The following is a 12670-nucleotide window of genomic DNA, read 5'->3' on the forward strand; positions in this document are numbered from 1 at the left end:
CATGGTGTATGATTTATCAAGTATTGATCTGATATTAGCACACACTGCTCCACCACTCAGACACTCAGTCGTGTCTGACTCTTGAAACCCTATAGACTGTGGCCAGCCAAGCTCCTCTTTCATGGGATTATCCAGGCAAGAATATTGGAGTGGGGTGCCATTTTTTTCCTTCAGGGGATCTTCCCTATCCAGGGATTGAACCTGCATCTCTTAAATCTCCAGCATTGGCAGGCAGGTTCTTTACCACTGAGCCACCAAAGAGGCCGCAATTCTTATCACTCAGTTTAGTTCAATTGCTCAGTCGTATTCAACTCTTTGTGACCCCATAGACTGCAGCACGCCAGGCTTCCCTGGGAGTTCCCATACCAACTCCCAGAGTTTGCTCAAATTTGTGTCCGAATCGGCGATGCCATCCAACTGTCTCATCATACTGATCATCAGATTCTCAGCAGGTTGAGATATTTAGCTACTTTAAGAAGACTCATGTTTCCAGGAAAATAGTAGACTGCTGGTGGGTGGGACTGTTTTTATTTAGGAAAATAGTAGACTGTTGGTGGGTGGGACTGTTTTTATTTTATCAAAAATTAGATAAGCACAGGCATTTCCTGAATATAAGGAGAATAAAGGGTAGGTAGGAATATTTTACCAGATGAGATTTAATTTACAAGGACATTGCTTAAAACAGGGCATCGGTTTTTCCTCCTTCCCTTAAGTGAATAGGCACATAGTCATTTAATAGAATCTGTTACAGTCAAAAACTTTTTTTTTTTAACGTTGATTCATCCCTTTGGACTGCAGAAGGATGGGTAGCCTTTAACTAGAAGGATTTCTCCAAGTTGAAGGAAAGCAAAACCGAGAAGTATATATAATGTGTAAACCAAGGGGAAAGAGTAATTTAACTTCTTACGCATGATACTGTCTACAGCAAAGGCAGAAGTGGGGGTAAACAAGCAAGTGGGGGTAAAAGAGAAGTTGGGCAGGTCTCCAGCTGCAGCCAAGTCAATGTCTCCCCATGCTACTTCAGCTTACTTTACATTAATTTGTGTTAATATTGGAGACACAACAGAAAATGTAGAAAACCTCATTGGATAGCAGAAGAAAGATTTAACTCAAAAAGTATGGACTATACATACAGAGATTTCAGGAAATCCTATTCATGGGTTACTCAAGGGCCATTCGGAGAAGGCAATGGCACCCCACTCCAGTACTCTTGCCTGGAAAACCCCATGGATGGAGGAGCCTGGTGGGCTGCAGTCCATGGGGTCGCTAGGAGTCAGAGATGACTAAGCGACTTCACTTTCACTTTTCACTTTCATGCATTGGAGAAGGAAATGGCAACCCACTCCAGTGTTCTTGCCTGGAGAATTCCAGGGACGGGGGAGCCTGTTGGGCTGCCGTCTATGGGGTCACGCAGAGTCGGACACGACTGAAGCGACTTAGCAGCAAGGGCCATTGTATCTATGCGGAACCCTGCTGAAAATTGTCAGAGATGTACTCAGATTAAACTAGAAAAGTCAATGTCTGCCTAATGTTCCAATTTAGTAGAAACAAAATAAATTAAAATTTAGGTAATTAAATAATTATTTTCATGTAATAACTTAGGTATCTAGTACTTAAAGGGCTTCCCTGGTGGCTCAGAGGGTACAGTGTCTGCCTGCAATGCAGGAGACCCAGGTTCAATCCCTGGTTGGGAAGATCTCCTGGAGAAGGAAATGGCAACCTATTCCAGTATTCTTACCTGGAAAACCCCATGGACAGAGGAGCCTGGTAGGCTACAGTCCATGGGGTTGCAAAGAGTCGGACATGACTGAGTGATTTCACTTTCACTTTAACCTAGTGTTCACATGCTCAAAAATAGCTTAATTTTTTATTTGGGCAAAGGACTTGTATATATATTTCTATAAAGGAGACATACATATGAATAACAAGTATATGAAAAGATGTTCAACATTAATCATCAGGGAAATGCAAATCAAAACCACAGTGAGATATCCCCTCACTGTTAGAACGTCCATTATATAAAACAAAAGGGTTGGCAAGGATGTGGAGAAATGGGGACTTTTGCCTTACTGTCAATGGGAATATAATTTGGTACAGACCCTTTGGAAAACAGGAGGGAGTTTCCTCAAAAAATCAAAGTTAGAAGTACCATATGTCCTGTAATCACACTTCTGGGTATTTATTCAAAACAATTTAAATTAAGATCTCAAGGAAGTATTTGCACTATTAAGTTCATTTCAGCATTGTTCAATCCCTGGGCTGGGAAGATCCCCTGGAGAAAGGAAAGGCTGCCCACTCCAGTAATCTGGCCTGGAAAATTCCGTGGACTCTATAGTCCATGGGTTTGCAAAGAGTTGGACACAACTGAGCAACTTTCAGTTTCACCTTTTGGCTTCCCTGATAGCTCAGTTGGTAAAGAATCCACCTGTAATGCAAGAGACCCCAGTTCAATTCCTGGGTTGGGAAGATCCGCTGCAGAAAGGATCGGCCACCCACTCCAGTATTCTTGGGCTTCGCTGGTGACTCAGCTGGTAAAGAATCCTCCTGCAATGTGAGAGAGCTGGGTTTGATCCCTGGATTGGGAAGATCCCCTAGAGAAGGGAAAGGCTGCCCACTCCAGTACTCTGACCTGGAGAATTCCATTTACTGTATAGTCCATGGGGTCGCAAAGAGTTAGACATGACTGAACAACTTTCACTTTTCACTATCAGCATTATTCACAACAGCCAGGATGTGGAAACAACCTAAATGTCCATCAACAGATGAATGGATTTTCTAATGTGGTGTATACTTACGTGGAAAATCATTCAGGCTTTAAAAAGAAGGAAATCCTGCCATTTGTAACAACATGAATGAATACTTATGTCATTATTATAAGTAAAATAAGTCAGTGATAGAAGGACAAATACTGCATAATTCCACTTATCCTTAGAGGCAAAGATAACAAAATTATGGTTTCTAGGGGCTGGAGGAAGGCAGGAATGAGAAGCAATTATTTAACGGATGTGGAGTTTCAATCTGAGAAGATGAAAAAGTTATGAAGATGTTTACATGACAATGTATTAATAAATGTATTAAATGCCACTGAACTGTGCACTTAAAATGCTAAATTTCATGTTATGTGTATTGTATGACAATAAAAGAATCAAGGGAGAGGGACAAACTTTGAGTGGGATTGGCAACAAACAGGAGCAAAGTTGTTAACTCTTGTGGAGAGAGCTGAGTTCATGGCTTCCTCTCTGTTCTGAACTTCAGGAATGCATTCATTTAGTTTAAAGGTAAAGGTTGATAACAAAGAAAGGTGATTCTGTGCAGGGTCCAAGCTGGCTCTTCATCACCTCAGACACTGAGGGACAGACGACAGTAGTGGAGCCTTCTTTCTGTACTGTTTCTATTCTCTGCCTCTGGATATTTTTCTACATGAGTGACAAGCTGGGTGTGATTTTCTCACTGGCTACTCTGTGAAAGCCTAGGACTTACTGTAAATTCCCATAATTCTCTCTCTTTGTAGGGAGAATAACATGAGAATAACACAGAAACCATGAGAATCTGTCACCTAGGTACCCATTCCAGAGGAAATTTATATGTTTATGACTTTTTTTTAAATAAATTTATTTATTTTAGTTGGGGGCTAATTACTTTACAATATTGTAGTGGTTTTTGCCATACATTGACATGAATCAGCCATGGGTTGACATGTGTTCCCCATGCGGAACCCCCCTCCCACCTCCCTCCCCATCCCATCCCTCTGGGCCATCCCATTGCCCCAGTCCTGAGCATTTGTCTTATGCATTGAAGCTGGAATGGTGTTCTGTTTCACATATGATAATATACATGTTTCAATGCTATTGTCCCAGAACGTCCCACCCTCACCTTCTCCCTCAGAGTTCATAAGACTGTTCTATGCATCTGTGTCTCTTATTCTGTCTCGCATATAGGGTTATTGTTACCATCTTTCAAATTCCATATATATGCATTAGTATCGAAAAAGCAAGAGAGTTCCAGAAAAACATCTATTTCTGCTTTATTGACTATGCCAAAGCCTTTGACTGTGTGGATCACAATAAACTGTGGAAAATTCTTCAAGAGATGGGAATACCAGACCATCTGACCTGTCTCTTGAGAAATCTGTTTGCAGGTCAGGAAGCAACAGTTAGAACTGGACATGGAACAACAGACTGGTTCCAAATAGGAAAAGGAGTACGTCAAGGCTGTATATTGTCACCCTGCTTATTTAACTTATATGCAGAGTACATCTTGAGAAATGCTGGGCTGGAAGAAACACAAGCTGGAATCAAGATTGCCGGGAGAAATATCAATAACCTCAGATATGCGGATGGCACCACCCTTATGGCAGAAAGTGAAGAAGAACTAAAGATCCTCTTGATGAAGGTGAAAGAGGAGAGTGAAAAAGTTGGCTTAAAGCTCAACGTTCAGAAAACTAAGATCATGGCATCTGGTCCCATCACTTCATGGGAAATAGATAGGGAAACAGTGGAAACAGTGTCAGACTTTATTTTTCTGGGCTCCAAAATCACTGCTGATGGTGATTGAAGCCATGAAATTAAAAGACGCTTACTCCTTGGAAGGAAGGTTATGGCCAACCTAGATAGCATATTTGAAAGCAGAGACACTACTTTGCCAACAAAAGTCCGTCTAGTCAAGGCTATGGTTTTTCCAGTGGTCATGTATGGATGTGAGAGTTGGACGGTGAAGAAAGCTGAGCGCCGAAGAATTGATGCTTTTGAACTCTGGTGTTGGAAAAGACTCTTGAGAGTCCCTTGGACTGCAAGGAGATCCAATCAATCCATCCTAAGAGAGATCAATCCTGGGTGTTCATTGGAAGGTCTGATGTTGAAGCTGAAACTCCAATACTTTGGCCACCTCATGCGAAGGGTTGACTCATTGGAAAATACCCTAATGCTGGGTAGGATTGGGGGCGGGAGGAGAAGGGGACGACAGAGGATGAGATGGTTGGATGGCATCACTGACTCGATGGACATGGGTTTGGGTAGACTCCGGGAGTTGGTGATGGACAGAGAGGCCTGGCGTGCTGCAGTTCATGGGGTCACAAAGAGTCGGACACGACTGAGCGACTGAACTGAACTGAACTGAACATGTTCATGACTCGGTTACACACACCTTGGGTTGAAGTAAACGCCGATGGAATTTGTTTTAAATATTATTGAGCCTTCAAAGGACCAGTTGTTGATAGATCAGTAGTTTATAACCCTCAGTACTGAACTGGACAGAACTAACTTTTTTTATGATCATTTTGCATGTAAGAACAACTTATGAATTGTTTGTCATTATCTTTTCTGTGTTGCTGATCTTAGTGGCTATGATAAAGAAGTTAAATAGTTTGGAATTCAAGTGTAGCACTTGTTGGCTATATTACAAAGCACCTGCTTCAAAATGTCTTTCTCGGATCACTCTTCAGCATGTCCTTTTTCTTCTCTTTTTCCTCTTCCCTTTTTGTGTTTCCTTTCTTTGTTTCATCCTTTCGTCATTCATCTTTCATCCTTTCATCTTTTCCTTTCTTTGTTTCATTCTTTCACCTTTCCCCTCACCTCTCCTGTCTGTTTCTCTCCACAATTCCTGTCTCTCTCACCAAATGCTTTATAATACAAAATATTGGCCAAAAATAAATATATCATAAGACTACATTTTATGAAGCCTTTTGTTTGTTTTTTAAAGGTTATATTCCACTTACATTTATTTATTTATTTTTGCTTTTGTCTGTATATTTTCTTTTCCTTTAAAAAAATAATTTATTCATTTTAATTGGAGGCTAATTACTTTACAATATTGTGGTGGTTTTTGCCATACATCAGTTTGAATCAGCCACGGGTGCACGTGTGTCATCCTATCTACGAAGTCTTTATTCAAACTGTTTAAAGTTCCTCTTTTCCCAGAAAACTCCACACCCAGTCATAAGTTGAAACTGGATGGATTAAATTTCTTATGTATTGGAATATGGCTTTAGCAAATGAGTTAATGAAACAAATAATGAAAGGAAAACCCACAAAGGTAAAAAAAAAAAAAAAAGCAATAATTAAACAAATAAAGATAAAGAGTAAATGCATTTTTAATAGGGACATGGTAACTGGTTGCTTCTGAAATTGATGATGGTGACTTTTATTCTTGTTGATAAATTGAAATGGAGAAGTTTAGATCAGTTTAGTGTATCAGTCAGGATTTCTAGCTGATGATAGAATCTCCATAGTGAGTTGAAGTAGAAAAGATACATGATAATGTGATTAAATCTTAAAGAATCTTTGAAAGGGTTAGCTTCTGCTTGGAAGAATGTGTATTCTGCTGTTGTTGGATGAAGTAGGCTATAGATGTCAATTATATCCTGTTGATTGATGCTGTTTAGTTTAGCTATGCCCTTACTGGTTTTATACCTACCGGATCTGTCCATTTCTAATAGTGGATTTTTTATAGTTAGAAGTCTCAAACTCTAATTACCTTCCTAAGTTGTTCCATTTTTTTATTGTCTGACTTTATTATTAGTTTTATGTGAATGCAAGCTGAGTAACTATTATATCCATAACTCATAGAATAAAACCTGGCAAAAAATAGACGTTCAATTTTTTTAAAAAATAATGATTACATAGCTCTTGCAACTACATTGGAGATAAAAATTTCGTGTATTCAACCTCACAATTATACAGAAAAAAAGTTGATTAGGTAAAAGAAAAAAAAAAGTCTTGCTATGGCAAAGTGGAGAAAGTGTCAAGCTCATTTTCACTGGAACAAAATGACAGGGCTGATATTTTATTTTCAGCTGGCAATATTCCCATAATGGTTCTGAAGCTGTTTGTTTGTTTGTTTTTCTCTTGTTACATATTCCTTACCCTAGTTATGTGATGCAATTGGTTTAACAGGGTTTTGTTTGTTTGTTTTTAGTATGTAGATGTTCTTTTAAGATTTGGGGGGAAAATCCCATTGAATTTAATTAAACAGCAATCAGTTTTGGATACATTTCAATTGCAGGATTCCATGATTAATATCATGAGAAGGTACAGAAACGTCATGACATTTGCTTGTTTAAGTAGACGATGTTGTCCTCTTAAGGGCTAATGTAATGAATGTAGGAGATGCTTTAGTAAGCTTAAACCATGATATAAAAAAGACACGAGAATGCCATCTCCAAATCTAAAGTAGAACTGTTTGGCCATACCAATACAACAGAATGAGACTGGTTAAACATCTGAATCGTAGTTATTCTTTATTGATATTACTAGAAAAGACTGAATAAGATAGAAATCTCCCTGGTAGAATAGCTACTGTTATCTTCATATGTAGACACAGGATGACATAGGAATTTTTTTAGTTTCTGAAAAACTTTTCTAATGGGAAATTTTTAGTTTTTCTTGTATCATGATTCCTTTGAAATGGAGCTACAGTGTAGGTAATAGTTTTCTGAGATACTTGGAAGACCATGGAGAAAATGAACAGACAAAGGCATATGAAATCAAATATGCCTTCAAAGAATAATGCAGCTTTTTGCCCTCGATGAGTAAAGCAGATGGCCCAGAGACTTCTAGGTCTTCATGAGTGAGATAAAAATCCTCCTTCAAATTGTGAGCAAGTTTCAAAAAGGGAAGACTTTAACACTTAATAGTGGAAATCAGGCTTTGCATTTGTATAAGTTTCTGTATTACAGCACATAGGAAATCATATTGCTTGAGTTTCTAAGAACTGAAAATTCAACAAACAAACAAACTGCTGACCATAGAGAAAATGAAATAAATCAAAGTTAGATTCCAATTCCACGTCTGTCATTTAAAAGTAGGTAACTTTGGGAAAGTTAATTTAAAATTCTGAGTCTCAATTTTTTAAAAACTATAAATTGGATATTTTTTTTTGTCATTGTGAACATAAAATGTGATATTTTACATTATATTACAGGACATAGGCAATCACATCCCTTGTGTTTCTAAGAACTGAAAATTAAAAAAAAACAAAACTGCTGACCATAGAGAAAATGAAATATAATTATATATTATATAAGTGAAATATAATTATATATTATATAAATATAATTATATATATTTATATGAGTATACATGGGCTTCCCCAGTGTCTCAGTGGTAAAGAATATGCCTACAATGAAGGAGAAACAGGAGACATGAGTTTGACCCCTAAGTCAGGAAGATACCCTGATGGAGGGTATGGCAACCCACTCCAGTATTCTTGCCTGGAGAATTCTATGGACAGAGGACGCTGGCAAGCTACAGTCCATAGGGTCACAAAGAGTTGGACATGGCTAAAGTGACTGAGCACATGTTTATATATATACATGTGTGATTCTGATTTTGTAAATATATATGGATGTAACATTTGAACATAATTTTGCATAACAAGTACAATTATAGATATTCTTCTAATCTTGGTATTTCTTTTAACTGAGATAGTTTGGTCTATATTAATGAAAACAATTGAATAAAAATGATTGTTTTCTCACCATGTTTTACATTTCAGAGGGATATAAGCTTGCTGATATGCTTAAATTGAATTTATGATATTTTGGAAAAAAAAAAGTGAAGATTGATTATCCATATTGGTTCAAGAACTCTGTTACATGCATATATGTAGCCCACTAGATACCCACAAAAACTCAGTTAAGTATCTATCAAAATCTCGTTTACAAATATGAAAATTATGACCCAGAGTGGTGACTCACTTATTTAAAGTATTACACCTAGATTTATAAAAGTATATATTACAGGCTTTGAAATATCTTTCATGATAAAAATGATTTGTATTTTCTAAAAGAAGAATTGTACAGATATTTGATTTACACATATTAATGATGAAGTTTATGTAAAACCCAGTTTCATAAACTTTTGGGTTTCATGTCATATAAACTGGTCTCTGGAATAGAAAGAGGCATTTATGATCAAATACAATAGTCAGTTTGCTAAATGGAAACCTCCTCAAGGGATGTTCAATATCACTGAATATCAAATGGAATAAGATTAGAACGTGGCTGGTTAAGACTTATATAATATTGGTCATGAAAAGGTTAAAAAATTAAATGAAGTCAGGAGCCATCTTTTAACCTCAAGAGGTAGCCTTATCTGGAAAAGAAGGAGAGTGTTAATGAAAAGATGCTTCCACAGCTACACTCCTATTTTTGTTCTCTGATAGTATCATTCCAGGTATAGGGCTGACCATTAATGCTTTAGTAGACACTCTGAGATGTCTCTGAGTTTACATTATCTGAAAAATGTGACACAATGTTAAGAAGCTGGTAAATGATAAGCAGCTGTACCGTTCTACAATATGTCCCATCATTTTAGAGGTAAAATGTTTCTGATCTCTGAAATTACATTCTACAAAAGAATAAATGAAACTATAGAGATGGAAAATCACTTTGCCTATCTGAGGGCTAATATAAAGTCTTGAGCAGAGTAAACATGGAGAATTGTAATACATGAGCTTAGGGAGGCAATAGATGGAACAGTGATTCAGTTCAGTCTAGTCACTCAGTCCTGTCTGACTCTTTGGGACACCATGAACCGCAGTACGACAGGCTTCTCTGTCCATCATCAAAACCTGGAGTCCACCCAAACCCATGTCCATTGAGTCGGTGATGCCACCCAACCATCTCATCCTCTGTCCTCCCCTTCTCCTCCTGTCCTCAATCTTTCCCAGCATCAGAGTCTTTTCAAATGAGTCAGCTCTTCCCATCAGGTGGCCAAAGTATTGGAGTTTCAGCTTCAACATCAGTCCTTTCAATGAACACCCAGGACTGATCTCCTTTAGGATGGACTGGTTGGATCTCCTTGCAGTCGGGTACTCTCAAGAGTCTTCTCCACCACCACAGTTCAAAAGCATCAATTCCTTTGTGCTCAGCTTTCTTTATAGTCCAACTCTCACATCCATACATGACCACTGGAAAAACCATAGCCTTGACTAGACGGATCTTTGTTGACAAAGTAATGTCTCTGCTTTTCAATATGCTGTCTAGGTTGGTCATAACTTTCCTTCCAAGGTGTAAGTGTCTTTGAATTTCATGGCTTCAATCACCATCTGCAATGATTTTGGAGCCCAGAAAAATAAACCCAGTCACTGTTTCCACAGTTTCACCATCTATTTTCCATGAAGTGATGGGACCGGATGCCATAATCTTAGTTTTCTGAATGCTGAGATTTAAGCCAACATTTTCACTCTCCTCTTTCACTTTCATCAAGAGCCTCTTTAGTTCTTCTTCACTTTCTGCCATAAGGGTGGTATTTCTGCATTGGCAGGCAGATTCAGTACCTATAAAAGAATAGATGGGATCAAGTAACAATGTGACTTACTTTGTCCTTTTGAGCCTTACACAGAATCCAAAGGAGCAGAAAGTCCTTTCTATTATGTTCTTGCTCTTCTACATTTTGACCATGGTGGGCAACCTGCTCATTGTTGTGACTATAACTGCCAGTAAGACCCTAAACTCACCCATGTAATTGTTACTTGCTAGCTTATCATTCATGGATGACATTTATTCTTCAGTCATTACCCCCAAATTGATTTCCGATTTATTATTTCGGGAAAATATCATATTTTTCAAATTTTGTGTGGCTCAGCTCTTTACAGAGCACCTTTTCAGTGGATCCGAGCTCTTCCTTCTGTTGGTGATGGCCTATGACCACTATGTGGCCATTTGTAAGCCCTTACATTATTTGGTCATCATGAGGCAGAGGGTGTGTGTTGTACTTCTGGTGGTGTCCTGGGTTGGAGGTTTTCTGCACTCAATTATTCAACTTAGTGCTGTTTATGGGCTCTCATTCTGTGGCCCCAATGTCACTGATCACTTTCTCTGTGACATGTACCCCTTATTGGGACTCATCTGTACCGACATCTATGTCATTGGCATTGTAGTTATGGCCAATGGAGGACTGATATGCACTGTTGTGTTTCTGCTCTTACTCATCTCCTATGGAGTCATCCTGCACTCTCTGAAGAACATGAATCAGGAAGGGAGGGGGAAAGCCCTCCAGACCTGTGGTTCCCACATCACTGTGGTTGTCTGCTTCTTTGTCCCCTGTATTTTCATATATTCAAGACCTGCTAAGAACTTCCCCATTGACAAATCATTGAGTGTGTTTTACACAGTCATAACTCCCATGCTGAAGCCATTAAACTGCACTCTGAGAAACTCAGAGATGACAAATGTTATGAAGAAACTCTGGAGAAGAAGCATTGTATCTTGTAGCAAATAAGTTTGACATTCACCATGAAGAGGGTCATGTAACTTTATGGTCCATCTCCTTTGAAACTAAAAGTCTCTTAAAACTGCTTCACCTATCCCATTCATTTAAACCATTTTTATAATTATAATAATTAACTGTATAACTGGGTTACTAACATGCTTCTCTGGTAAAATGTCAACTCTGTATATAGCATTTTGGTTATCACTTTGCCTAGTAAGCTGTAATATGCATAAGAGGAAGTTGATAAAAATATATAATAAATAAAATGTTTATAGTTTTAATGATTTTAATCAATTTAAGCATTTATCTTTCAAATTATTTTCTGAGATTTAGTTTTATTTTTTAGCGATATATTTTTCATTTTTGTCCATTCTTTTATTTTATTAGTGAAAATATTTAATTATATACATTGTTCTCTGTATTCAATTTCAGTTGCATTACAGGTGAAATTTTCTGTGACGGTTTTTAATGTAAAAAGAAAGCATAATAATACTACATAAAATCTGAAACTATATGAAATGGTTCAAGTGAAAAATGTCTTCTTTCAAAATAGTTCAAAACAAGGTAAGAAGAAAAGAATGATAAATTTGAATGTATTAAGAGATTCTGTTCCATAAAAACATCTGTAAGAAAGCAAAAAGACAAGTTACAAACTGAATTGATATTCATAGGAAGGGTTCATATACAGTTGGAATGATTTGTTCCTTAAAAGCTTAGTAAAATGACCTGTAAAGCCAAACCAAACCTCGTATCCATCCTTTTCAGTGTTTCGTATTGTTCCTCCCAAGAGTAGTCACAAATCTGTTTCTTAAGATTACTCAAGTATTAATTTTTACAAATAAAGGCATATTTATCTATGTTTATGTGTACAAATGTCTACAATAAATATTTACATTTTATTATTAAACACAGTGAGGATCTTTCCATAACAGTCTGTATAGATCTCATTCTCAGTTATTCTAATAATGTGTGATACTCCCTTATAAGGTTCCTAAATTAGTGCATCCAGTACTTTTCATGTCATTTCCAATCTTTTCCTATGATGTGTAATTCTGCAATACATATGTAACTTCTTGATTATGTGTTCTTAGAAATGTTAGTTTCCAGAAGTAGAGATTTTGGGTCACAGGGAATACGTGTTTAAAATGTTGATATTCATAGTCATTTTCAAAATGATTCATGAGATGATACCTACACTTCTGCCCACAGTCTGAGAATATCTCCTGTTTACCTTCTTAACAACCAATGGTCAGTTTTGGGGATATAGCAACATGGTTCATTAAAGAATTTATAATTCATTTGTGTACTTTAATTGAAATCCTTTAAATATAATTGATTTAAACATCTTTTCAGATGTTTAAGTTGTATGTATTTATCTTTGAATTCTCTATTGATATTTTTGATTATTTTATTTTTCATACTTATTTCTATGAGCAATTATATACTAAGGAAATAATCTT

At 37.2% G+C, this 12670-nt stretch overlaps 1 pseudogene; it reads left to right on the top strand.

Moving 5' to 3' along the window:
* The first annotated feature begins 10286 nt into the window (after positions 1-10286).
* Positions 10287-11219, top strand: LOC145512196 (olfactory receptor 4A47-like; annotated as a pseudogene).
* The last annotated feature ends 1451 nt before the right edge of the window (positions 11220-12670 follow it).

Source organism: Giraffa tippelskirchi, chromosome 7 (assembly GCF_054371585.1).
Source record: "Giraffa tippelskirchi isolate mGirTip1 chromosome 7, T2T-mGirTip1v1.2.pri, whole genome shotgun sequence".
In the NCBI taxonomy this organism is placed as follows: Eukaryota; Metazoa; Chordata; class Mammalia; order Artiodactyla; family Giraffidae; genus Giraffa; species Giraffa tippelskirchi.